This window comes from Panulirus ornatus, chromosome 4 (genome assembly GCF_036320965.1).
Source record: "Panulirus ornatus isolate Po-2019 chromosome 4, ASM3632096v1, whole genome shotgun sequence".
Taxonomy (NCBI): Eukaryota; Metazoa; Arthropoda; class Malacostraca; order Decapoda; family Palinuridae; genus Panulirus; species Panulirus ornatus.
The window spans coordinates 49,111,379-49,137,363 of NC_092227.1; the positions used below are offsets into that span (position 1 = coordinate 49,111,379).

Below are 25,985 nucleotides of genomic sequence, written 5' to 3' on the forward strand. Positions count from 1 at the left end.
CACACCACCCTGAACAAAACACCCTACATCTGCCACTCTGTCATCAAACAAATTCAACAAACCTTCAAAATACTCACTCCATCTCATACTCACTTCATTACTCCCTGCTATAACTTTCCCTCTTGCCCCCTTCACGCATGTTCCCATTTGTTCTCTTGTCTTACGCACGGTATTTTCCTCCTTCATAACCATCATCTTATTCTTTGTAAAGTTTAATGATACTCTCTCACCCCAACTCTCATTTGCACTCTTTTTTAATCCTTGCATCTTCCTCTTGACCTCTTGCCGCTTTCATTTATACATCTTCCAATCATTTGCACTCCTTGCTTGTAAGTATCATCCAAACTCCTCTCTTTTCTCTTTCCTTAATAGCTTTACTTTTTCATCCCAGCAGTCACTGTCCTTTCTAATCTGCCCACCTCCCACCTTTCTCATGCAACATGCAACTTATACTTCCCTAAATCCATCCAATTCTTCACCCACTCTCCTCACGTCATTTGCTCTCACCTTTTGACATTCTACACTCAGTCTCTCCTGGCTTACTCTCACCACTCTCTTCTTCCAACATTTTGTCTTCTTTTTTGAAAATCTCTATAAATCTTCACCTTCGCCTCCACAAGATAGTGATCTGACATCCCACCAGCTGCCCCTCTCAGCACCTGGACATCCAAAATTCTCTCTTTTACACGAATGTCAATTAACACGTAATCTAATGGCCTTTGCCCATCTCCCTTGCTCACATATGTATTCTTATATATACATATCTTTCTAAACCAGGTATTCCCAATCACCAGCTTTTTCAGCACACAAATCCACAAGCTCTTCACCATTTCCATTCAGAGACCTTTCCATGGTTTACCCCAGATGTTTCACATGCCCTGGCTCAGTCCACTGATAGCATGTCGACTCCGGTATACCACATCGTTCCAAGTCACTCTGCTCCTTGCACTCCCCTGACCGCTCTTGTATGTTCAGGCCCCGATCGATGAAAATCTTTTTCAGTCCATCCTTCCACCTCCAATTTGTTTTCCCGGTTCTCCTTTATCCTCTTTCTTAACCTTTCCTCACTCATTCTCTTTATATGTCCAAACCATTTCAACACACCCTCTTCTGCTTTCTCAACCACACTTTTTTTTATTTCCACACATCCCTCGTACCCTTTCGTTACTTACTCGATCAAACCACCTCACACCACATAATGTCGTCAAACATTTCACTTGCAACACATCCACAGTCCGCACAACACTCTATATAGCCCAGGCCTCGCAACTATATAATATCGTTGGAACTACCATTCCTTCAAACGTACCCATTTTTGCTTTCCGATATATCGTTCTCTCTTTCCACATATTCTTCATTGCTCCCAGAACCTTCGCCCCCTCCCCCACCGTGTGACTCATTTTCGCTTCCATGGTTCCTTTCGCTCCCAAGTCCACTCCCAGATATCTATAACACGTTACTTTCTCCAATTTTTCTCCATTCAAACTTACATACCAACTGACTTGTCCCTCATGATGAACCATGATGAACCTAACAACCTTGCTCTCGTTCACATTTACTCCCAACTTTCCCCTTTCACACACTTTTCCAAAATCCGTCGCCAACTTCTGCAGTTTCTCACTCGAATCAGCCACCAGTGCTCTATCATCGGCGAACAACTACTGACATTTTCCAGGCCCTGTCATCCCCAACATACTGTACACTTGCCCCTCTCTCCAAAACTCTTCCATTTATCTCCATAACCACTCCATCCATAAACAAATTAATCAACTATGGAGGGAGCACCCACCCCTGCCGCAGACCGACCTTCATTGGGAACTAATCACTCTACCCTCTTCCTACTCGTACACGTGGCTTATACCCTTAGGAGAAACTTTTCACTGCTTTATAGTGGCTCACATCCCGCACCTTACAGTCCTTAGAACTTCTAGAAAGCATCCCTATCAACCCCATCATATGCCTTCTCCTGATCCATAAGCGCTACACAGAAATCCATCTGTTTCTAATTATTTCTCAAGCAAAATCTTCAAAGCAAACACCTGATCCATACATCCTCTGCCAATTATGAAACCATACTGCTTCTCCCCAATCTGATGTTAGGTACATGCCTTCACCCTCTCAGTGAATACCATTCCATACAATTTTCCAGGAACACTCGACAATCTTATGTCTCTGTAGTTTGAACATTTACTTTTATCCCCTTTGTAAGCATTTTCCAATCCTCATGTACTTCACAACTGCAATACCATCCAAACCCACCAGCTGCCCCTCTCAGCACATTAACATCCATAGTTCTTTTTACACGATTATCTATCAATTAACACGTAATATAATAATGCCCTTTGCCCATCCCTTCTACCCCTATACATATTATGTATATATACCTTTTTAAACCAGGTATTTCCCATCACTAGTATTTTTAGCATACAAATCCTTAAGATCTTCAACATCTTCATTCAGAAACCTTTCCATGGTGTACTCCAGACGTTTCACATGCCCTAGCTCAATTCAGTGACAGCACGTCAACCCCGTTATACCACATCGATCCAATTCACTCTACTTCTTGCACGCCTCTCACCCTCCTGTACATTCCAGCGTTGATCACCCAAAATCTTTTTCACTTCATCCTTCCACCTCCAATTAGTTCTTCCTCTTCTTGTTCCCTCCACCTCTGACACCTATAGCCTCTTTCTTAACCTTTCCCTACTCATTCTCTCTATATGTCCAAACAATTCAACACACCGTCTTCTGCTCTATCACCCACACCCTTTTTATTTCCACACATTACTTACTCGATCAAACCACCTCACACCACATAATGCCTTAAAACATTTCATTTGCAACAAATCCACCCTCCTCCGTACAACCCATGCCTTGTAACCTTTGTTGGAACTTCCATTCCTTCAAATATATCCATTTTTGCTCTCCGTGATAACGTTCCCTTCTACATATTCTTCCTCGCTCCCAGAACCTTCGCCCCCTTCCCCACCCTGTAACTCACTTCCGCTTCCATGGTTCCATTTACTCCTAAGTCCACTCCCAGATATCTGAAACACTTCACTTCCTCCAATTTTTCTCCATTCAAACTTACATCCCAACTAACTTGTCCCTCAACCCTGATGTACCTAATAACCTTGCTCTTATTCACATTTACTCTCAACTTTCTCCTTTCACACACTTTTCCAAACTTAGTCACCAACTTCTGCAGTTTCTTACTCGAATCAGCCACCAATGCTGTATCATCGGCGAACAACAACTGACTCACTTCCCAAGCCCTCTCATCCCAATAAACTGCATACTCGCCCCTGTATCGAAAGCTCTTGCAATTACTTCCTTAACTCTCCCACCCATAAACAAATTAAACGACCGTGTGGATATCACCCATCCCTGCAGCAGACCGACCTTCACTGGGAACTAATCACTCTTCTCTCTTCCTACTCGTACACATGCCTTACATCCTGGGTAAAACGTTTCATTGCTTATAGGAGCTTCCCTCCACATCATATACTCTTAAGAACTTCCACAATGCATTTTTATCTACCCTACCATATGTCTTCTCCAGATCCATAAATGCTTCATACAAATCCATCTGTTTTTCTAAGTATTTCTCACACACATTCTTCAAAGGAAACTCCTGATCCACACATCCTCTACCAATTCTGAAACCACACTGCTTCTCCTCAATCTGATGCTCTGTACATGCCTTCAACCTCTCAATAGATACCCTAACATACAATTTCCTAGGAATACTCAACAAACTTATGCCTCTGTAGTTTGAACATTCACCTTTATCCCCTTTGTCTTTGTACAATGGCACTATGCATGCATTCCGCCAATCCCCTTGCACTTCATGATCCATACATCCACTGAATATCCTTACCAATCAATCATCAACATAGTCGTCACCCGCCTTCTTAATAAATTCAACTGCAATACCATCCAAACCCGCCGCCTTGCAGAATTTCATCTTCCCCAAAGCTTTTTCTACCTCTTCTCTCTTAACCAAACCATTCTCCCTGACCCTCTTGCTTCTCACACCACGCAGACCAAAACACACTACATCTGCCACTCTATAATCAAACATATTCATTAAAACTTGCAAAATACTCACTCCATTTCCTACTCACTTTATCACTACCTGTTATCACTTGCCTACTTCACCGATGTTCCCATTTGTTCTCTTGTCTTACGCACGGTATTTGCTTCCTTCCAAAACATCATTTTATTCTCCTTGAAATTTGATGATACGCTCTTACTCTAACTCTCATTTGCCCTCTTTTTCAACCCTTACACCTTCATCTTGACCACCTACCGCTTTCTTTTATACATCTAGTCATTTGCACTCCTTCCTTGCACATATCGTCTAAACGCCTCTCTTCTTCTCTTTCAGTAACAGCTTTACTTCTTTATCCCACCACTCACTACCCTTTCTAATTTGCCCACCTTTCACCTTTCTCATGCCACATGCATCTTTTGCACTTGCCATCACTGCCTCCCTAAATACATCCCATTCTTCACATATTCCCCAAACGTCATTTGTTCTCACCTTTTGCCATTGTACACTCAATCTTTCCAGGTGCATCTTCAGAAAAGTCTCCTTTCCGAGATAACTTACTCTCACCACTCTTTTCTTCCAACATTTTGTCTTCTTTTTTTGAAAACCTCTACAAGTCTTCACCTTCGCCTCCACAAGATAGTGATCAGACATTCCACAGGCTACCCCTCTCAGCACACTAACATCCAAAAGTCTCTCTTTTACTCTCCTGTTAAATTAACACGTAATCTGATAATGACCTTTGCCCATCTCTCCTACTCACATACGTATTCTCATGTATATATTTCTTTTTAAACTAGGTATTCCGAATCATCATTTAAATCACCCAACACTAACACCAGGTCCCGTGCACCAAAGTTGTTGACACAATCATGCAGCTGCTCCCAAAAAAACTTGTCACTCATGATCTTTCTTCTCATGACCAGGTGCATAAGCACCCATCTCTCCATTAACTTTAAGTTTTACCTACATCAATCCTGAATTTACTCTCTTCCCTCTATCACACACTCCCACAACTGCTTCAGGAGCATTCCTACCCCTTCCTTGGCCCCAGTCCTCTCACCAACCCCTGACTTTACTCTGAAGACTTTTCCAAGCCATTCTTCTCCTTTAACCTTGAGCTTCGTTTCACTAGAGCCAGAACATGCAGCTCTTTCCTCAAACATACTACCTATCTCTCCTTTTTTCTCATCATGGCTACATCCACACACATTCAGACACCCCAGTCTGAGCCTTCGAGGAGGAGGATGGCCGTTTCATGCGTCAGCAAGGTAGCACCAAGAGACAGACGAAGAACGACCCATCCACTCATATACCCATATATTTATACATAAACGCACATACACTTACATACACATATACACATATACATACATATACAAAGACATATACATACTTATGTATAGTTGCTTGCCTTCATTCATTCCTGGCGCTACTCCGCACTGAAGGGAACAGCATCACTAACCCATGCTTCAGAGAGGCAACGCCAGGAAAACCGACAAAAAAGCCACATTCGTTCACACTCAGTCTCTATCTGTCATGTGTAATGCACTGATACCACAGCTTCCTATCTAAATCTAGGTCCATAGACCTTTCTCTGGTTTACCCCAGACGCTTTACATGCCCTGGATCAGTTCATTGACAACACATCGACCCCGGTATACCAGATCGTTCCAATCCACTCTATTCCTTGCATGCCTCTCACCCTTCTGTATGATCAGGCCCCGATTTCTCAAAATCTTGTTCACTCCACTCGTTCACCTTCAGTTTGTTTTCTTGCTTCTCCTTGTTCCTTCAACCTCTGACACATATATCCTCTTTCTTAACCTTTCCTCACTCCATCTCTCCATACGTCCAAACCATTTCAACGCACCCTCTTCTGCTCTCTAAACCACACTCTTTTTCATTTCCACACATCACCCTTACCCTTTTATTACTTACTTGATCAAACCACCTCACACCAAATATTTTTCTGAAACATTTCATTTCCAACACATCTACTCTTCTCTGTACAACGCTATCTATAACCCATGCTTCGCAACCATATGATATTGTGAGAACTACCATTCGTTCAAATATATCCATTTTTGCTCCGACATATCGTTCTCTCCTTCCACACATTCTTTATCGCTCCCAGACACCCCCCCCGGGGGTGACTCAATTCCGCTGCCATGGTTCCATTCGCTCCTGAGACCACTTCCAGATATATAAAATACTTCACTTCCTCCAATTTTTCTCCATTCAAACCTACATCCCAGCTAACTCTGAAGGACCTAATAACCTTGCTCTTATTCACATTTACTCTCAACTTTCTCCTTTCACACAGTTTTCCCAACTCAGTCACCAACTCCTGCAGTTTCTCACTCGAATCAGCCATTAGTACTGTATCATCGGCGAACAAGTGACTCACTTCCCAAGCTCTCTTATCCCAGACAGACTGCATACAAGCCGCTCTCTCCAAAACTCTTGCATTTACCTTCCTAACGACCCCATCCATAAATGAAGTAAAGAAACATGGAGACATCACGCACCCCTGCTGCAGGCAGACCTTCACTGGGAACTAATCACTCACCTCTTTTCATATTCGTACACATGCCTTATATCTTTGGTTGAAAAATTTCACTGCTTATAACAGCTTACTGCCTACACAGTGTACTCTTAAGGACTTCCACAAAAGATCTCTATCAACCCTATCATATGCCTTCTCCAGATCTGTTTCTCTAATCATCTCTCACACACATGGTTTAAAGCAAATTCCAGATCCACACATCCTCCACCAATTTCTCTTTTCACACACTTTTCCAAACTCAGTCACCAACTGCAGTTTCTCATTCGAATCAGCCACCAGTGCTGTATCATCGGCGAACAACAACTGACTCACTTTCCAGACCCTCTTATCCCAAACAGACTGCATACTCGCCCCTCTCTCCAAAACTCTTGCATTTACCACCGTAACCACCCTATCCATAAGCATATTTAACAACCATGGGGACATCACACACCCATGCTGCAGACTGACAGTCACTGGGAACTAATCACTCTACCCTCATCCTACTCGCACCCATGCCTTATATCTTTGATAAAGAATTTTCACTTCATATAACAGCTTACCTCCGACTCCATATACTCTTAAGTACTTCCACAAAATATCCCTACCAACCCTATCATACGCCTTCTCCAGTATTTCTCACACACATTCTTCAAAGCAAACACCTGATCCACACATCCTCTACCACTTCTGAAATCACACTGCTCTTCCTCAATCTATGCTCTATGCATGCCTTCACCTTCTCAATCAATACCATCCCATATGATTTTCAAGCAATACTCAAAAAACATATGCCTCTGTAGTTTGAACGCTCAATTCTATCCCCTGTGCCTTTGAACAATGGCACTATGCATGCAATCCGACAATCTTCATGCACTTCATCATGATCCATACATCCAGTGAACATCCTGAACAACCAATCAACACAGTCACCTCCTTCTTAATAAATTCAACTGTAATGCCATCCAAACCCGTCACTTTGCCGGTTTTCATCTTCCCAAAGCTTCCACTAAGTCCTCTCTCTTAACCAAACCATTCTTCTTTACCCTCTTAATACGCACACCATCCCAATCAAAACACCCTACATCTGCCACTCCATCATCAAACACATTCAGCAAACCTTCAAAATAGTCGCTCCATCTCCTCACTTCATCCCTACCTGTTATCACTTCCTCCCCTTGCCCCCTTCACCGATGTTCCCATTTATTCTCTTGTCTTACGCCCGTTATTTACCTCTTTCCAAAACATATGATTTATTCTCCCTAAAGTTTAATGATACTCTCTCACCCCAACTCTCATTTACCCTCTTTTTGAACCTCTTACTCTTGACCTCCTGCCACTTTCCCTTATAAATCTCCCACTTATTTGCAATCATTCCTTGTAAGTATCGTCGAAACGTCTCTCTTTTCTCTTTTACTAACTTTCTTCTTTATTCCACCACTCACTACCCTTTCTAATCTTCCTACCTCCCACCTTTCTCATGCCACATCCATCTTTTGCACAATCCATCACTGCTTCCCTGAATCCATCCCATTCCTCATAAACTCCCCTCTCGTCATTTGCTCTCACCTTTTGTCATTCTGCATTTAATCTCATCTGGCACTTCCTTACACAAGTCTCCTTTCCAAATTCACTTACACTGACCACTCTATTCTCCCCGACGTTCTCTCTTCTTTTTTGAAAACCTCTACAAATCTTCACCTTCGCCTCCACAAGATAGTGATCAGACATCCCCATTGTTGTCCCTCTCAGCACTAAAACATCTAAAATTCTCTCTTTTACAAGCCTATCAATTAGTGTAAGCAGGTTTTCTTTAATGCACATAGAATTGCATACGACAGCATATTTACAGTTACTTATCTTCTTTTTATTCATATTTATATTTCATACTTTGTCGCTGTCTCCCGCGTTAGCGAGGTAGCGCAAGGAAACAGACGAAAGAATGGCCCAAACAACCCACATACATATGTATATACATACACGCCCACACACGCACATATACATACCTATACATTTCAATGTATACATACATATACATACACAGACAAATACATATATACATATGGATATATTCATATTTGCTGACCTCAGCCATTCCTGTCGCCACCCCGCCACACACGAAATGGCAACCCCTTTCCCATGCACGCGAGCGAGGTAGCGCTAGAAAAAGACACCCTCACTCACTCACACTCACACTCAGTCTCTAGCTGTCATGTGTAAAGCACCGGAACCACAGCTCCCTTCCCACATCAAGGCCCCACAAAACTTTCCATGGTTTACCCCAGACGCTTCACATGCCCTGGTTCAATCCATTGACAGCACGTCGAACGCCGTATACCACATCGTTCCAATTCACTCTATTTCTTGCACACCTTTCCCCCTCCTGCATGTTCAGGCTCCGATCGCTCAAAATCTTTTTCACTCCATCCTTCCACCTCCAATTTAGTCTCCCACTTCTCTTCGTTCCCTCCACCTCTGCTGACACATATAGCCTCTTGGTCAGTCTTTCCTCACTCATTCTCTCCAAGTGACTAAACCATTTCACAGCTCCCTTTCCACATCAAGGCCCCACAAAACTTTCCATGGTTTACCCCAGACGCTTCACATGCCCTGGTTCAATCCATTGACAGCACGTCGACCCCGGTATACCACATCGTTCCAATTCACTCTATTTCTTGCACGCCTTTCACCCTCCTGCATGTTCAGGCCCCGATCGCTTAAAATCTTTTTCACTCCATCCTTCCACCTCCAATTTGGTCTCCCACTTCTCCTCGTTCCCTCCACCTCTGACGCATAGATCCTCTTTGTCAATCTTTCCTCACTCATTCTCTGCATATGACCAAATCATTTCAATACACCCTCTTATGCTCTTTCAACCACACTCATTTTATTACCACGCATCTCTCATACCCTTTCATTACTTATTCGATCAAATCACCTCACACCAAATATTGTCCTCAAACATCTCATTTCCAACACATCCACCCTCCTCCGCACAACTCTATCTATAGCCCACGCCTCGCAACCATATAACATTGTTGGAACCACTATTCCTTCAAAAATACCCATTTTTGCTTTCCGAGATAATGTTCTCGCCTTCCACACATTTTTCAACGCTCCCAGAACCTTCGCCCTCTCCCTCACCCTGTGACTCACTTCCGCTTCCATGGTTCAATCCGCTGTTAAATCTACTTCCAGATATCTAAAACACTTCACTTCTTCCAGTTTTTCTCCATTCAGACTTACTTCCCAGTTGACTTGTCCCTCAACCCTACTGTACTTAATAACCTTGCTCTTATTCACATTTACCCTCAGCTTTCTTCTTTCACACACTTTACCAAACTCAGTCACCAGCTTCTGCAGTTTCTCACCCGAATCAGCCACCAGCGCTGTATCATCAGCGAACAACAACTGACTCACTTCCCAAGCCCTCTCATCCACAACAGGCTGCATACTTGCCCCTCTCTCCAAAACTCTTGCATTCACCTCCCTAACCACCCCATCCATAAACAAATTAAACAACCATGGAAATATCACGCACCCCTGCCGCAAACCGACATTCACTGGAAACAAATCACTTTCCTCTCTTCCTACTCGTACACATGCCTTACATCCTCGATAAAAACTTTTCACTGCCTCTAGCAACTTGCCTCCCACACCGTATACTCTTAATACTTTCCACAGAGCATCTCTACCAACTTTATTATATGCCCTCTCCAGATCCATAGAGGCTACATACAAATCCATCTGTTTTTCGAAATATTTCTTTTATATATTCTTCAAAGCAAACACCTGATCCACATATCCTCTACCACCTCTGAAACCACACTGCTCCTCCCCAATCTGATGCTCTGTATATGCCTTCACCCTCTTCTTTTTATTTTTCTAATTTTCTCAGCATTACCATTAGGTGTGTGCTCAAATATCAGTTGTCAAAAAATATCCATATTTTTTCACTCAAGGTTTTGCCTTCATAGAGGCATCATCAGGAATCTACAAAGAAAAATAAAAGAAAAAAACTGCGTCGCAAAACTTGGATATGAAATGTAGGACGCAAACAGAGTACATTGACCGTAAAATGTGAAGGAAAACACTAAGCAATATCACGATATCCACGGAATCGGGCCACATACATGCATACGGAGGCCGCTACCGAGGAAAAGTGACCAATCACTGGGAGGGTTACGGGAAGAGAGGGTTCCTCGTCGCCTTTCTAGCTAGTACTAAATATGTCTACATCTTTTTCGATGAAATGCGTTTAAAGATACATATACTAAAATGTATCACCAAAAGAAAAAAAAATTGAATCATGTGAAACAGGAAATTTCTGAAGATGCATGTGGAAAAATGCACAATTTGCATATAATTTATGGACAACATAACTATGCAGCAAATCTTATCAGAATTAAAGAATAAATAAAGATGTGAACAGAAATAAAGCGGAAACAACTCCACCCACTTGTGTCCTGTGTCTCAAGGTCTCTTTCCGTGACTCACTGCAAGCGTCAAACATGTCCATAACTTCAACGAAAAATTGCTTACCTCGTTCAAGGTGACCCAATATCTTCAGCATAACTTCTTTATCCAAATGAACAGCACCATGCGTGACTCTGGCCTCCATTTGCTGCCTCTTCAAACGAAAGCTTGTGATCTTCATTGCATTAACGATTGGTTGTGTACACTTTTTGAATGACTTTACATCCATCGCAGATGCTTTAAGGTTCTATGCCATTGTCTTATATTCACTGGATTGTAAGTAGTTTTCACAGCGTAACACTAAGGTAACACTGGCTAACAAAGGTATTGTTCTTATATTTACTGGTTTATAAATAGTTTTTACAACGTAACACTGAGGTAACACTGCCTAACAACGGTTTTAAAACAAGTGTAAAAATAAAGACACATTAGACTTGGTGCACTAAACAACTTAGAACCGATGAGGATACTTCAGCCAAGGTTAGGTTAGGTTAGGTCAGTCCATGTTAGCATAGGGGTCCCGAAGGGTGATGCAAAAGTTGGGAAATAGTAAGTTTTTCAACATTTTCTCACACATTGAATATTGTAAATGAATGATTTTGTATCAACCACAAGGATCATTAACAGTCCTAAATGAGTGGCCACGAAAATCATCTGTTTATGGTTCTTCACGATGATAAACCAAACTGAAATTAGCACATATTTGCCTTGTGTTACATCACATGATAAGTGCTCTTTTACTATCAGCCCTTCCATCCACAAGGACCTATGTCATGATATGTGACGTCTTCTTTTCCATCAATTTGCCGAAACTGTCGGAACAAAATGTCAACAGGGCAGAGGACAAGAGCAAAGCCCGTTTTCTGTCGCCAACTGACCGCTCAGCCAGCACATGAAATAGATACCAGATGTCGCTTTCACGTTCGATTGGCAGCACGCCATTCTCGTAGAATGATCAATTCGAAATAGATCTTCCTTTGTTCAACAGACGTGCCAGCTGTATGATGTTTCTAGCCACTAGTGACACCAATAACTCATAAAGGTGGTGCCACACTAGACGCAAACATTGCTTGTAGTATGTGTTGGCGACTGTGATCAACAATATTGAGAATCACGTCCACACCGACGGAACGGCTTTAGGAACATTGTTGTAAACATTCTAAACAAACGCTACCAATAGTGTTTGCAGCAATGTCGATTATACGCAGGTCTACAACAGCTCAACATGGTTAGAAACACTATTGTCAACAATTTTGTACCAGTGCTGACTAGTGTTGCCAATACTAACCTCATCCAATGAGATAGTTGCATGTTACCACCACTGTCTCCGGGTATAATGTAGCCAACACGTTCGTGATTGCACTACATTACAACATTGCTTATGACAATGTAACCAACACATGTTACCGATATTGTTTCAATTGGATCATAGCATCACAAAAATAATCGTAATACTGCCGCGAAGTTGACTGAATAACGATGTCATCATTGTTACACACACTACCAGTTCGCACAGCCTGTTGTCACATTGCTTCTAACTAATGTTCCAACAATGTTACGTTGATGTAGCCTCTACTTAGGAAAACCAGTGATGCACAACATCCACCTTCCGTACAATACTTCACACGTACATTCTGGTATATAAACCCAAGAGTAAACTTAATGATACCGTTCGCGCATGAAAACCATGAGAGGTTTTGGGAAATGCAAGATCTGTAGAATGCTGGGAAAGATAATTGGAAAGCAAGTGGACGAATAGTTTTACTGGAAAAAAAACTACGTTAAGTGCGAGGCATTGTGGGGTCGTAAATAGCGAATCAGCCTTCTGTGAGAGTGAGTATTATACATGGGACAAATAAATGCCATAATGAAAGCCATCTCAGCACTGTATATACATCAACTTTATCGACCAATCCCTTAGTGAGGAAGAAAAGTTGAGTCGAATGTGGACCGAATGCCGAATGCATAACGGGTGGATTGTGTGTACTTGAACTGCCAGGGGGAATTTGCTAGCATAACCAATAAGATATCTTTAGAGAATGGGTAAATCAGAGGACATAAGCGGGTACCTTCATTGGTTAACGAACGAAGGACATAAGTTAGTGTCATCACTGGTTAATATTACTGAGACGTAGGAGAGGGATTTGTGGGCCGTGGGTGTTTTTAGTGTATGGAAATGATATCCGATAAAGACTTGAATCACAAGCGAATGTCGGCATTTGAGGTTAAATCTATCGGATAGGGACTGTCCAGGAATACGACAATCTACAATTTGTAGGTGGAGCTCATCCGGGATTTTTTGTAGGCTGCAGAGAGTCCTGGACGAGATCCAGCTGTAGTTATATACATGGCCAATGGTATTTACCCCATCAAAATGATGAAGATGGGACTTTAGAAATGTGGCTAGGTTGTACATATCATCTTGTAGGAGAAAAATTCCGGGAATCTACGTGTGGTAGGGATCGTATGATTGACTTAGTACCAGTCTGACTCAGAACCCTACTTTAGTAGACATGTAGAGCAGATCTGACAAAACTTACTTAAAAGACGTGGATGAAATACTGAGAGAAATTGCTTTCCGCATAAATCGAACCCAAATTGTGGTATGTAGTACCAGTTTGGTCACACCATTTGGGGAGACATAGAGATCTCCGGGGGAGAAAGTTCAACGGCAGCCAACAGAGACTATTCCTGATTTAAGAGAGCTTAATTACAGGGAGGTGATAGCAGCACGAAATTGCCCACGATGGGAAAGAGAAAGAAGGGAGAATGGGTTGAAGGGAGAGACGAGAGACTTAATTCTTAACTCTCGAAATCGCTTAGCGATGTTGATAATGACCAAGTATTTGAAGCAGGGAGGAATCGGTCAGCTAAGAGGACACACCAGGACACAAAGCGAGCTAGAAAAGATATATTGCACTAGAACAACAGTGGATGAATGGATCACGCTCAGTGATGAACCAGTGAATCCAGACGCCATGAATAAAGTTGAATAACATGTATGAAAGTAGAGAAAGGTTTATGAAGAAAATGGGCCTCACCGTGTGAGAATCTTCCCCCTTACTCTCGCACGTGTAAAATAGGTAATCACACACACACACACACACACACACACACACACACAAAGCTTCTGGGTCAGCTGGGACGACGATTTCTCTCTCGGCGGCGAGTCTTTACGCACGCACGAACTCACGCAGTCAGCTGTTTTGCGAGGACCTACATTGAGTGAGTCCCGCCAGTGTGCCTCGCGCGGTGGTGGTAAGAGGGTGTTGCTCTTTACTGTTCCTGGCCGCCAGTCGCGTGGCAGTTAAGTGAGGGTCGACAACCCTGATTAAGTTTTCAAACTTGATACTTATTTTTTTTTTTTACCCCACGACTACGACATCGTACGTCTGGTAGACCTACCACATCAAGGAATGATATTACCTGTAAACTGTTATCGTACACACTTTTAGTTTGTAAGGAACTATTTATGCTTAAACTGGTGAAACGATTATTGTACGAAAAGAGAAGAAATATATAGATATCATATCATTTTACTGCAATCAGTCGTTCCGTGAAGGAAAATGCCACACCAGTGAAAGAAGGAAAAGGAAAGAAGTGGATAGCACTCTGAAGACGAGGATTATTATCAAGGACAATCGAAGGTAAGTGTAGCCTGGAGACCTCTCCACCCTGTAGGGGTTTACCTTGAGGGCTTATGTCATCAGTTGACAAGACTTGAGGCTAGGTATTGTAGCACAATAGCAAAGACATTCTCATTACTTTACATTTAGCCTGGGTGAAACTTTGTATATAGATGTATGCCAAACTGCCGGACCACCGATGAGGCTTTCGACACACGAACACGGTAGTTGCATTTGCTGACTCGTAACAAGTTTGATTTACGTTCATATATATATATATATATATATATATATATATATATATATATATATATATATATGTATAAACGACGGTACGTCCATTGGTCGGGACCACGGGTCGTAAGGTGTTGTGATGTGTGTTCGTCTGTGTGCAGAAAGTATAGAGCAATGTGTGTGTGTGTGTGTGTGTGTAGCTCGGTGTCTTCCGTGTGGTAGTTACATCGTGGGCATGAAGGACCTTAGGACATGTTGGGACGGTGTTTGTAGTGTTGTCGTACAGCTGATATATCACCCCCCCCCCCCCCCCCCCGCCAGGGCCGTTTTCTATGAAATAATTTTCCCAGGACCTTTCTAAAATCTTGTGCAGCCCAAGGCAGCACAACTTTCAGTAGCAGGGAAATGAGGACTCCTTTGAAGTGAGAAGTTATTTGAGGAGACTGTAATCCTAATGATCCAGTCTTGCCAAAGATGACTTTTCACACGCGATGTAACCTCTTGCCCGCTAATACCTCTCACTCTTTCTCTATTTTTTTATTTTTTTTCTCAGCAAATAAAACCACTCAATGTTCATGTATGGAAATTATTTATTTTAACAGGTATTAGTTCCAAAGCTCCTGTATCAGTACACATATACACACGCACGTGCGCACACACACACACACACACACACACACACACACACACACACACACACACGCATACACACACACACACACACACACACACACACACACACACTAGGGCTACAAGTATATATGAGACATGAGGTCTTCAACAGACAATCGAAAATGATCAAAGTAGAAGGTAGGAATGGATGTGTCGGAGGCGTCGCTCAGATTAGAGCACAGTAACCAGTGGGGTCGCACAGGGCCTGGGCCTCAGGGCCAATGCAAGTCGTGGTCTACGTAAATGACTTGCCAGAATGAGTGGAGTCAGTCACACTTGAGTGTGTCTGTGGATGGTAGCGAAATGAGTTGGGAGTCTCTAGGAACATGGAAGTCTCTTTATAGACGCAAACCAGCACCAGCCGTATTCACTTACATGGCTGATAAAATTCGTCTCAGTGTCAACTGACGAAGATGAGTGAAAAGATGAGTAATGATGACGACCATCTTGCAGAAAACATACTGTAGGATTCAGCTTCTGATCAGGAGCTGAAGGGTAATCTACTTTCAAGTCTTTCCCGGAACATCTTATCAGGATTATTAAGGTACTAATTACTTAATAGTCTATATCAGAGGTTGGCCCCAGACCACTGTACACAACACTACCTCGGTCATTCAACTTATTCTCACACACTGATCATCTGGAGGAGGTCTAGATGCGGTCAACGAAGACCGTAACACAAGCAGGGGAGTTAGCTTTAGGGAGGGACGAGTAATCATAGCATTACTCATGATGCCAGAAAGACGGAAGAGGAAACATGAGAACAACGTACTAGTTCTTAAACATATTTAGTGAGGTAAATATTGAGTAGGTCTTATAAACTGGGAGTACTGTACTAGGTCGGGAAGGAGACATAACAGGAAAGAAATTAGAATAGATGCAAAGAAATATTTCACCGGTAACAGAGTTATGGATTCATGGAACGAGCTAATGAAGGAAACTGTATGCTGAGAGAATAAGTTAAAGACTATATGATACAAGAGGGTATGTAAAGTATAGGACTCAACGGGTGTTCATATCCCTTACAGTACTGCACAAATAGGTAGTCTCATACATACACATACCTCTCCCTCCTTTACCACTGCTCCTACACAGCTAACCTGTGTTACATTTCTACACAGTCATCGCCAGAATTTTGGCATGTCACCCCAGCCTCTCTTCCTGCTTGGTTGATAGAGACTGAGCTTTTAGTTTTTCTGGTCAATGTAGTTACCTTCCTGCGTTTGAGCTAATGTACAGAATGGGAAGTTTGTCGATGGAAGCGTAGCTTGCACATGTTACACCTGCAGCTAAAGTGTTCTTTCACTGCTCTAGTTCTCACACTAACCTCTCTAGCTAGATGCTTGTTGAAGCTGTAAATAGCCAAGCAATTAAAAGAAGTCAAGGTAATAATCTTGGTGACTGAAGCTTTCATAGATTTCTCGATGCCATATGTTACGCATAGCTTTCTGTTTACCTTATTCCGGAGATATATTTGGTTTTAGGTCATTATCTTGTAGGAAAGGAGTATCTGTTGCAAGACAGGGTGAGATGGGCTGGGTCTTCGAAGTCGGGTTATCCTTATCTTAATGTGGTATAGGGATGAAGTAGGAGCAGGTGAGATTGTAAAGCTATGCTGGGGATGGGTAGCAGTTCGGGGATGGGTAGCAGTTCCTTGAGCACGACAGTACAAGTCTTTAGCATGACGATGTGTCCATCGAAAGCGACGGTGCAACTCTCTAACATGACAATGTGACCATTGAGAACGACGGTACAACTCTCTAACATGACGGTGTGACCCCAGAGAACAATGATATGACTCGGGTAAGATGACCAGGCCTTTTAGCATGATCCTTAATGGTTCTGTCAAACGCTGAACCATCACACCGTACCGTCGTGTTCAAGAACTCGACCCTCGTGTTCGAGAGTCGTACCTTCGTGCTCAGAAAGGGACTGGCTGGCGTTTATATTGGGTTGGAGATCTGTCGGATGGGAGATCAAGAAGCGAACAGATTGGTAGGGAGGGACGATGGGAGGCGTGACCTCCCCATCAGGAGTGACCTCCCCGGTAGGCGTGACCTCCCCAGTGAAAGTGACCTCACCGGCAGGAGTGACCCTACGAGAAGGTCATCCCGCCAGCGAGACTCGAATTCTAATGACTCGTGCGTCGTTGAGTGCAGGCAGCAGTGCGACCCTGGAGTGGGTAGAGGCCAGACCTGGAGGGGGTTCCTTCACGACAGCTCGGGAGGAGAGTATGCTTAATGTTCGCTGGGAAGAGAGAAAGTAGGGAGATTAAACAGATAGAAAGTTGGGGTCACCAAACCTGCTTTCTGGTCAGTATATTCAGCTTTACTGTGTCTCGCACTACCTTCATACAATCCAGGGGCCACTTTCTCGGGAAGGTCTCGAGTACTACTAGAACTATCTATCTGTGAGGTGATACTTTAACTATCTATCTGTGAGGTGATACTTTTTTTTTTTTTTCTTCAAACGAAACTAGAGTTACTTCAGCTTCACTCGCCACCGTGAGTGACAGAGGTTGCATTTTCCCTCGTACTTATTTACTGTTATAGTACTCGAGAAAAGTTGTGAACTGGACCATAAAGGGTCGCGAAACGTGAGTTGTGTGGTAGGAATATACGTGAGTAGTGTGGTAGGAATATACGTGAGTTGTGTGGTAGGAATATACGTTAGTAGTGTGGTAGGAATATACGTGAGTAGTGTGGTAGGAATATACGTGAGTAGTGTGGTAGGAATATACGTGAGTAGTGTGGTAGGAATATAAACTAGTTAGACCTTTACGAACATGAACATATTCTCGGTGTCCATTTGCGACTGTGTGTGCAGGCGTGTGGCGAGACGGAGATGCGCTACTCCCGTGAGCACGATGGGTGGGGGACGGCCTGACCTTTGACCCGGCAGTGAAGGGGTCAGGCCACCCCATCACACCCAGGGATCACTCTCTCGTGCTCAAGGGTTTTTACCCCCTTCCTTCCCACACGACTCAGACGCTTGAATGAATATCGGGAGGAAAAAATTTCAGTCACGCCCAAAACCCGTCTGAGGGAGGCGTGTGCTGAGGGAGGCGTGTGCTGAGGGAGGCGTGTGCTGAGGGAGGCGTGTGCTGAGGGAGGCGTGTGCGGAATGGTGACAGACGCGCTGCTACCTTGTTGGGTCAGTCTGTGTCAACGGCGCCTCGGCTCTTACAGCATCACATTACTTCCTGCACGCGCTACCGCTCGCCGACGCATGTTCAACTTAAACGAACTGAACAGTTCCACGTTGTGGCCATAAAACACAGAGATAAGACTCTTGAGAATAATGGATTGGTTGGTGTTTGACCTTGATCGTGAACGGTCAGGTGAAAAGTCACGCCAAGGGCGATCAAGAGTTGAACTTGAAAATTGTATACGTAATACGTTCCGTTACGTAAACCTTTTTGAGTGTTGTAATCCACTTCTTTCTATCAACCTGAACGGATCATATGTTTCATACTTCAGTTATGATAATTCTTTCTTTTATCCTCATTCGTTCTAACGGGCCTGACCACGACAACGTTTCCTGTCTCCTCCCCCTCCATATATACTTCCCGTCCGCTACGGTAATGAGAGGAAGTACGCTATTGCCTCACTCATTTCGTCGGCCACATCGTGCCACACTGGCAGAGTGTGAGGACTCGCCCTCCGCTTGGTGCATGACGGTTAGCTTGTGTGTGTGTGTGTGTATGTGTATGTGTGTGTGTGTGTGTGTGTGTGTGTGTGTGTGTGAGAGAGAGAGAGAGAGAGAGAGAGAGAGAGAGAGAGAGAGAGAGAGAGAGAGAGAGGCCCCCACTCGAGACAAGTTTCAGTTTCACTCCCCGGCAGCAGATAGAACATCCATAGTGATATTCAGTTCTGGTGAAAAATGATAAGGATCGTGAGCTTGCTGTAGCGATAGCCTTTATAAAGACCATAGTGTTGGATTTTTAACGTATGTACGGCAAATTAAGAGTGTGGTTTAAGTCATTAGTATCGTAAATGCTGTACAATGAATGATATACTTCCATTCACCGTCATTTCCCAGGCGGTCAGAAATACGACTAACACGACCATCCCATCGTTACTGCTGTCGCTATAACTCATTATCATCACAGTCACCATCATCATCATTATTATCACCATCACCATCACCATCATTATCATCACAGTCACCATCATCATCATTATCATCACAATCACCATCACCATCATTATCATCACAATCACCATCACCATCATCACCATCATCATCATTATCATCACAATCACCATCACCATCATTATCATCACAATCACCATCACCATCATCACCATCATCATCATTATCATCACAATCACCATCACCATCATCACCATCATCATCATTATCATCACAATCACCATCACCATCATTATCATCACAATCACCATCACCATCATCACCATCATCATCATTATCATCACAATCACCATCACCATCATCACCATCATCATCATTATCATCACAATCACCATCACCATCATTATCATCACAATCACCATCACCATCATCACCATCATCATCATTATCATCACAATCACCATCACCATCATCATTATCACAATCACCATCATCATCATTATCATCACAATCACCATCACCATCATTATCATCACAATCACCATCATCATCATTATCATCACAATCACCATCACCATCATTATCATCACAATCACCATCATCATCATTATCGTCACAATCACCATCACCATCATTATCATCACAATCACCATCACCATCATCATTATCAGTCACCATCCCTGGCAACAATAGGTCATCACCAACTACTACCCTTATCCTTATCTTTAACCACGACTTTCACTGCAGGATAACCCACTGTTGTGACCACTGTGATCATCACTACCACTACCTTCATCACTCATCATTACCACTTCTTTCATCAATACCATTTATCATCACTACACTGCTACCATTACTGACCTCACCACTGTGACCACCATGACCACTCATGACCACTCATCATCATCGCTGTTATGACCATTATCATCACCACCATCACCACTGTTACACCACTGTTACACCACTGTCACACCACTGTTACACCCATCATCACCACCACCACTGTCACACCCACCACTGTCACACCCACCACTGTCACACCCACCACTGTCACACCCACCACTGTCACACTACTGTCACACCCACCACTGTCACACCCACCACTGTCACACTACTGTCACACCCACCACTGTCACACCCACCACTGTCACACCACTGTCACACCCACCACTGTCACACCCACCACTGTCACACTACTGTCACACCCACCACTGTCACACCCACCACTGTCACACCCACCACTGTCACACTACTGTAACACCCACCACTGTCACACCCACCACTGTCACACTACTGTCACACCCACCACTGTCACACCCACCACTGTCACACCACTGTCACACCCACCACTGTCACACCCACCACTGTCACACTACTGTCACACCCACCACTGTCACACCCACCACTGTCACACCCACCACTGTCACACTACTGTAACACCCACCACTGTCACACCCACCACTGTCACAACTAACCTAACCATCATCATAACCAGCACCACAACCAGTGTCATAACTACCACCACCACCTGTGCCATAACCATCACTACCATTACCACTGTCGTAACCATCATTACACCACCATCACCATCATTACTGGTTCATGATCACCACCATCACCACCTCTTATCTCCTGCACCACCACCATCACCACCTCTTATCTCCTGCACCACCACCATCACCACCTCTTATCTCCTGCACCACCACCATCACCACCTCTTATCTCCTGCACCACCATCATCACCACCTCTTATCTCCTGCACCACCACCATCACCACCTCTTATCTCCTGCACCATCACCATCACCACCTCTTATCTCCTGCACCATCACCATCACCACCTCTTATCTCCTGCACCACCACCATCACCACCTCTTATCTCCTGCACCACCACCATCACCACCTCTTATCTCCTGCACCATCACCATCACCACCTCTTATCTCCTGCACCACCACCATCACCACCTCTTATCTCCTGCACCACCACCATCACCACCTCTTATCTCCTGCACCACCATCATCACCACCTCTTATCTCCTGCACCACCACCATCACCACCTCTTATCTCCTGCACCATCACCATCACCACCTCTTATCTCCTGCACCATCACCATCACCACCTCTTATCTCCTGCACCACCACCATCACCACCTCTTATCTCCTGCACCACCATCATCACCACCTCTTATCTCCTGCACCATCACCATCACCACCTCTTATCTCCTGCACCACCACCATCACCACCTCTTATCTCCTGCACCATCACCATCACCACCTCTTATCTCCTGCACCACCATCATCACCACCTCTTATCTCCTGCACCACCACCATCACCACCTCTTATCTCCTGCACCATCACCATCACCACCTCTTATCTCCTGCACCACCACCATCACCACCTCTTATCTCCTGCACCATCACCATCACCACCTCTTATCTCCTGCACCACCATCATCACCACCTCTTATCTCCTGCACCACCACCATCACCACCTCTTATCTCCTGCACCACCACCATCACCACCTCTTATCTCCTGCACCATCACCATCACCACCTCTTATCTCCTGCACCACCACCATCACCACCTCTTATCTCCTGCACCATCACCATCACCACCTCTTATCTCCTGCACCACCATCATCACCACCTCTTATCTCCTGCACCACCACCATCACCATCTCTTATCTCCTGCACCCACCGTCATCACTAACATAGCCAACCTCTCAAGTTAGCACGAGCTGCCACGTCCCACCACCACCCGTGTCAACACCCTCCACCAGTCTTACCCTGATTTTCATTTATATTTTCAGCCATTTGATTCAGACGTATTGAGATCATTTCCTTCCAGACTTTATTATTGGTAATATGATGACAAGGAAGACGTGTGTTGAGGCAAGCATGGTTTCCATTCTCTATGTCATGTAAGATTTCCTGTCATGTTGGTGTGGTTGGCACAGTGGCGGTGAACATGTAGGGCTGGATGACCCAGAGAAGCGAGGTGGCTCCTGTTTAGGAAATAACTCATTTGAATAATCATGACTTCCCCGAGGGGTGTCTCCTCTTGTCATTCCTCAGTCAATTCGTCTGATGTGAAGGATACGTTTTAACACTCATGATTCTCTGAGAATATCGCCACAATGCGATTGTTAAAGTTGGAGGTGATCGAGGGTCGTGTTGAGATAATGTGGGAAGGATGGAGTGATGGCTATCCATCAGAGGTGATAAGACGATTATTTTTTCCTCGAGGTTGGTTGTCATTTCGTCTGACATATGGTGATGGTTACAATGGCTCTGTGTATACCTGTCGTATATTTCCAGCGCATTTTGTCTAATGAATGACTAGCTGGAATTTCAAGCCATTTTTGAATCATTTTTTGTATATTCAGCCTATGTCATGTACTTATTAGCTTCATACAATAATACTACATTATATATGTAACCATTATTGATTTCGGTCATTATGATACTAGAAGTCACTAGTTATTAATCTATGCTAGATCATTCGATTAGGATCCTGAATATTCAGATGCTTAATACAACACTATAGGTGCTCTGTGATGGAGTTTGTACCAAAACACTGGTATTTCATATATACATATATATATATATATATATATATATATATATATATATATATATATATATGTCATATATATATATATATGTCAGAGCATCAGATTGGGGAAGAGCAGTGCGGTTTCAGAAGTGGTAGAGGATGTGTGGATCAGGTGTTTGCTTTGAAGAATGTATGTGAGAAATACTTAGAAAAGCAAATGGATTTGTATGTAGCATTTATGGATCTGGAGAAGGCATATGATAGAGTTGATAGAGATGCTCTGTGGAAGGTATTAAGAATATATGGTGTGGGAGGCAAGTTGTTAGAAGCAGTGAAAAGTTTTTATCGAGGATGTAAGGCATGTGTACGTGTAGGAAGAGAGGAAAGTGATTGGTTCTCAGTGAATGTAGGTTTGCGGCAGGGGTGTGTGATGTCTCCATGGTTGTTTAATTTGTTTATGGATGGGGTTGTAAAGGAGGTAAATGCAAGAGTCCTGGAAAGAGGGGCAAGTATGAAGTCTGTTGGGGATGAGAGAGCTTGGGAAGTGAGTCAATTGTTGTTCGCTGATGATACAGCGCTGGTGGCTGATTCATGTGAGAAACTGCAGAAGCTGGTGACTGAGTTTGGTAAAGTGTGTGGAAGAAGAAAGTTGAGAGTAAATGTGAATAAGAGCAAGGTTATTAGGTACAGTAGGGGTGAGGGTCAAGTCAATTGGGAGGTGAGTTTGAATGGAGAAAAACTGGAGGAAGTGAAGTGTTTTAGATATCTGGGAGTGGATCTGTCAGCGGATGGAACCATGGAAGCGGAAGTGGATCATAGGGTGGGGGAGGGGGCGAAAATTTTGGGAGCCTTGAAAAATGTGTGGAAGTCGAGAACATTATCTCGGAAAGCAAAAATGGGTATGTTTGAGGGAATAGTGGTTCCAACAATGCTGTATGGTTGCGAGGCGTGGGCTATGGATAGAGATGTGCGCAGGAGGATGGATGTGCTGGAAATGAGATGTTTGAGGACAATGTGTGGTGTGAGGTGGTTTGATCGAGTAAGTAACGTAAGGGTAAGAGAGATGTGTGGAAATAAAAAGAGCGTGGTCGAGAGAGCAGAAGAGGGTGTTTTGAAATGGTTTGGGCACATGGAGAGAATGAGTGAGGAGAGATTGACCAAGAGGATATATGTGTCGGAGGTGGAGGGAACGAGGAGAAGAGGGAGACCAAATTGGAGGTGGAAAGATGGAGTGAAAAAGATTTTGTGTGATCGGGGCCTGAACATGCAGGAGGGTGAAAGGAGGGCAAGAAATAGAGTGAATTGGAGTCATGTGGTATACAGGGGTTGACGTGCTGTCAGTGGATTGAAGCAAGGCATGTGAAGCGTCTGGGGTAAACCATGGAAAGCTGTGTAGGTATGTATATTTGCGTGTCTGGACGTGTGTATGTACATGTGTATGGGGGGGGGGGGGGGGGTTGGGCCATTTCTTTCGTCTGTTTCCTTGCGCTACCACGCAAACGCGGGAGACAGCGACAAAGTATAAAAAAAAAAAAAAAAAAATATATATATATATATATATATATATATATATATATATATATATATATACTTAAAGCAAATACCATCGACTCGTATAGAACGATTTGCATAACCAGGTTATCCATAATGACACATTCATAATAAAGAGTCGATATTGAGGTAAGTCCTTGGAATATTACACTCCTCAGAAATTATACCCTCGTGATGGAAAGCGAGTTAAACAGTGATGATTAGGCCATGTTAGCCTCGCAAATTCATAGCCACATGATGAAGTACAGACGAACTAAGACCTCGTAGGGTTAATTAGGGCATAGCTAATGACTTCACAGTTTACAAGGGGTCGAACAGATGAAGGGTCGCGGTGGTTACCTCGTTTAGTTGCTAATTCTGATCCTTAATTAGTCTGGGTTACGAGGAAGAGGGAAGGAGTGAGACTGCTGCCTCTTGACGCAGAAGCGCTTATGATGATGACCAAGATGTGAAGCCATCACTCGGCAGGGTAATGAGGGTGTTAGGTCCTCTCAAACACCGACACACACAATGGATGGCTAATTTAAAGCTTCGGATCATAGGAGTTCGGAGAGTTTAGCTCGTTGATTATGACTGTTCCGGGTTCCGGTCGTATGTTCCGGGGATGATGGCTTCGAGTACTACATGTCTGTCTCATCAACTCAAGCTAGTGTTTGGGTTTTACGTCTGCTGAGGCTGACAGATGTAAAAACTGATACGTAATCATACGTATAGAGCCAAAACCCCACTGTTGCCCATCGCACAAACAAAGATCCCAACTCTCTCTCTCTCTCTCTCTCTCTCTCTCTCTCTCTCTCTCTCTCTCTCTCTCTCTCTCTCTCTCTCTCTATATATATATATATATATATATATATATATATATCTTTGTTATCATTATACTTGATCACCGTTTCCAGCGTCAGCGAGGTAACATCAGCAAACAGACGAAGAATGGCCCATCCACTCATATATAAACGCCCATACACGCAAATATACATACATATACAAATACATATCAACATATACATACGTATATATACATATACACACACACACACATACATATATACACATGACCATATTCATACTTGCTTGCCTTCATCCTTTCCTAGCGCCACCCCGCCCGACAGGAAACAGCATCGCTACCCCCTGCTTCAGCGAGGTAGCGCCAGGAAAACAGACAAAAAAAAAAAGGC

At 43.5% G+C, this 25,985-nt stretch overlaps 1 protein-coding gene across 2 annotated transcripts in view; it reads left to right on the top strand.

The window, feature by feature from the left end:
- LOC139766111 (serine protease 33) overlaps positions 1-25,985 on the top strand; it is a 327,627-nt gene that overhangs the window by 21,673 nt on the left and 279,969 nt on the right. Inside the window, exon 1 of one of the 2 annotated variants that reach the window (XM_071694322.1) lies at positions 14,314-14,725. The exons of the other annotated variant lie outside the window; for it this stretch is intronic. The gene's annotated coding sequence lies outside the window, so the exon portion shown is untranslated. Of the gene's footprint in view, positions 1-14,313; positions 14,726-25,985 lie in introns of those variants that run through there. 2 annotated transcript variants of the gene reach the window in all.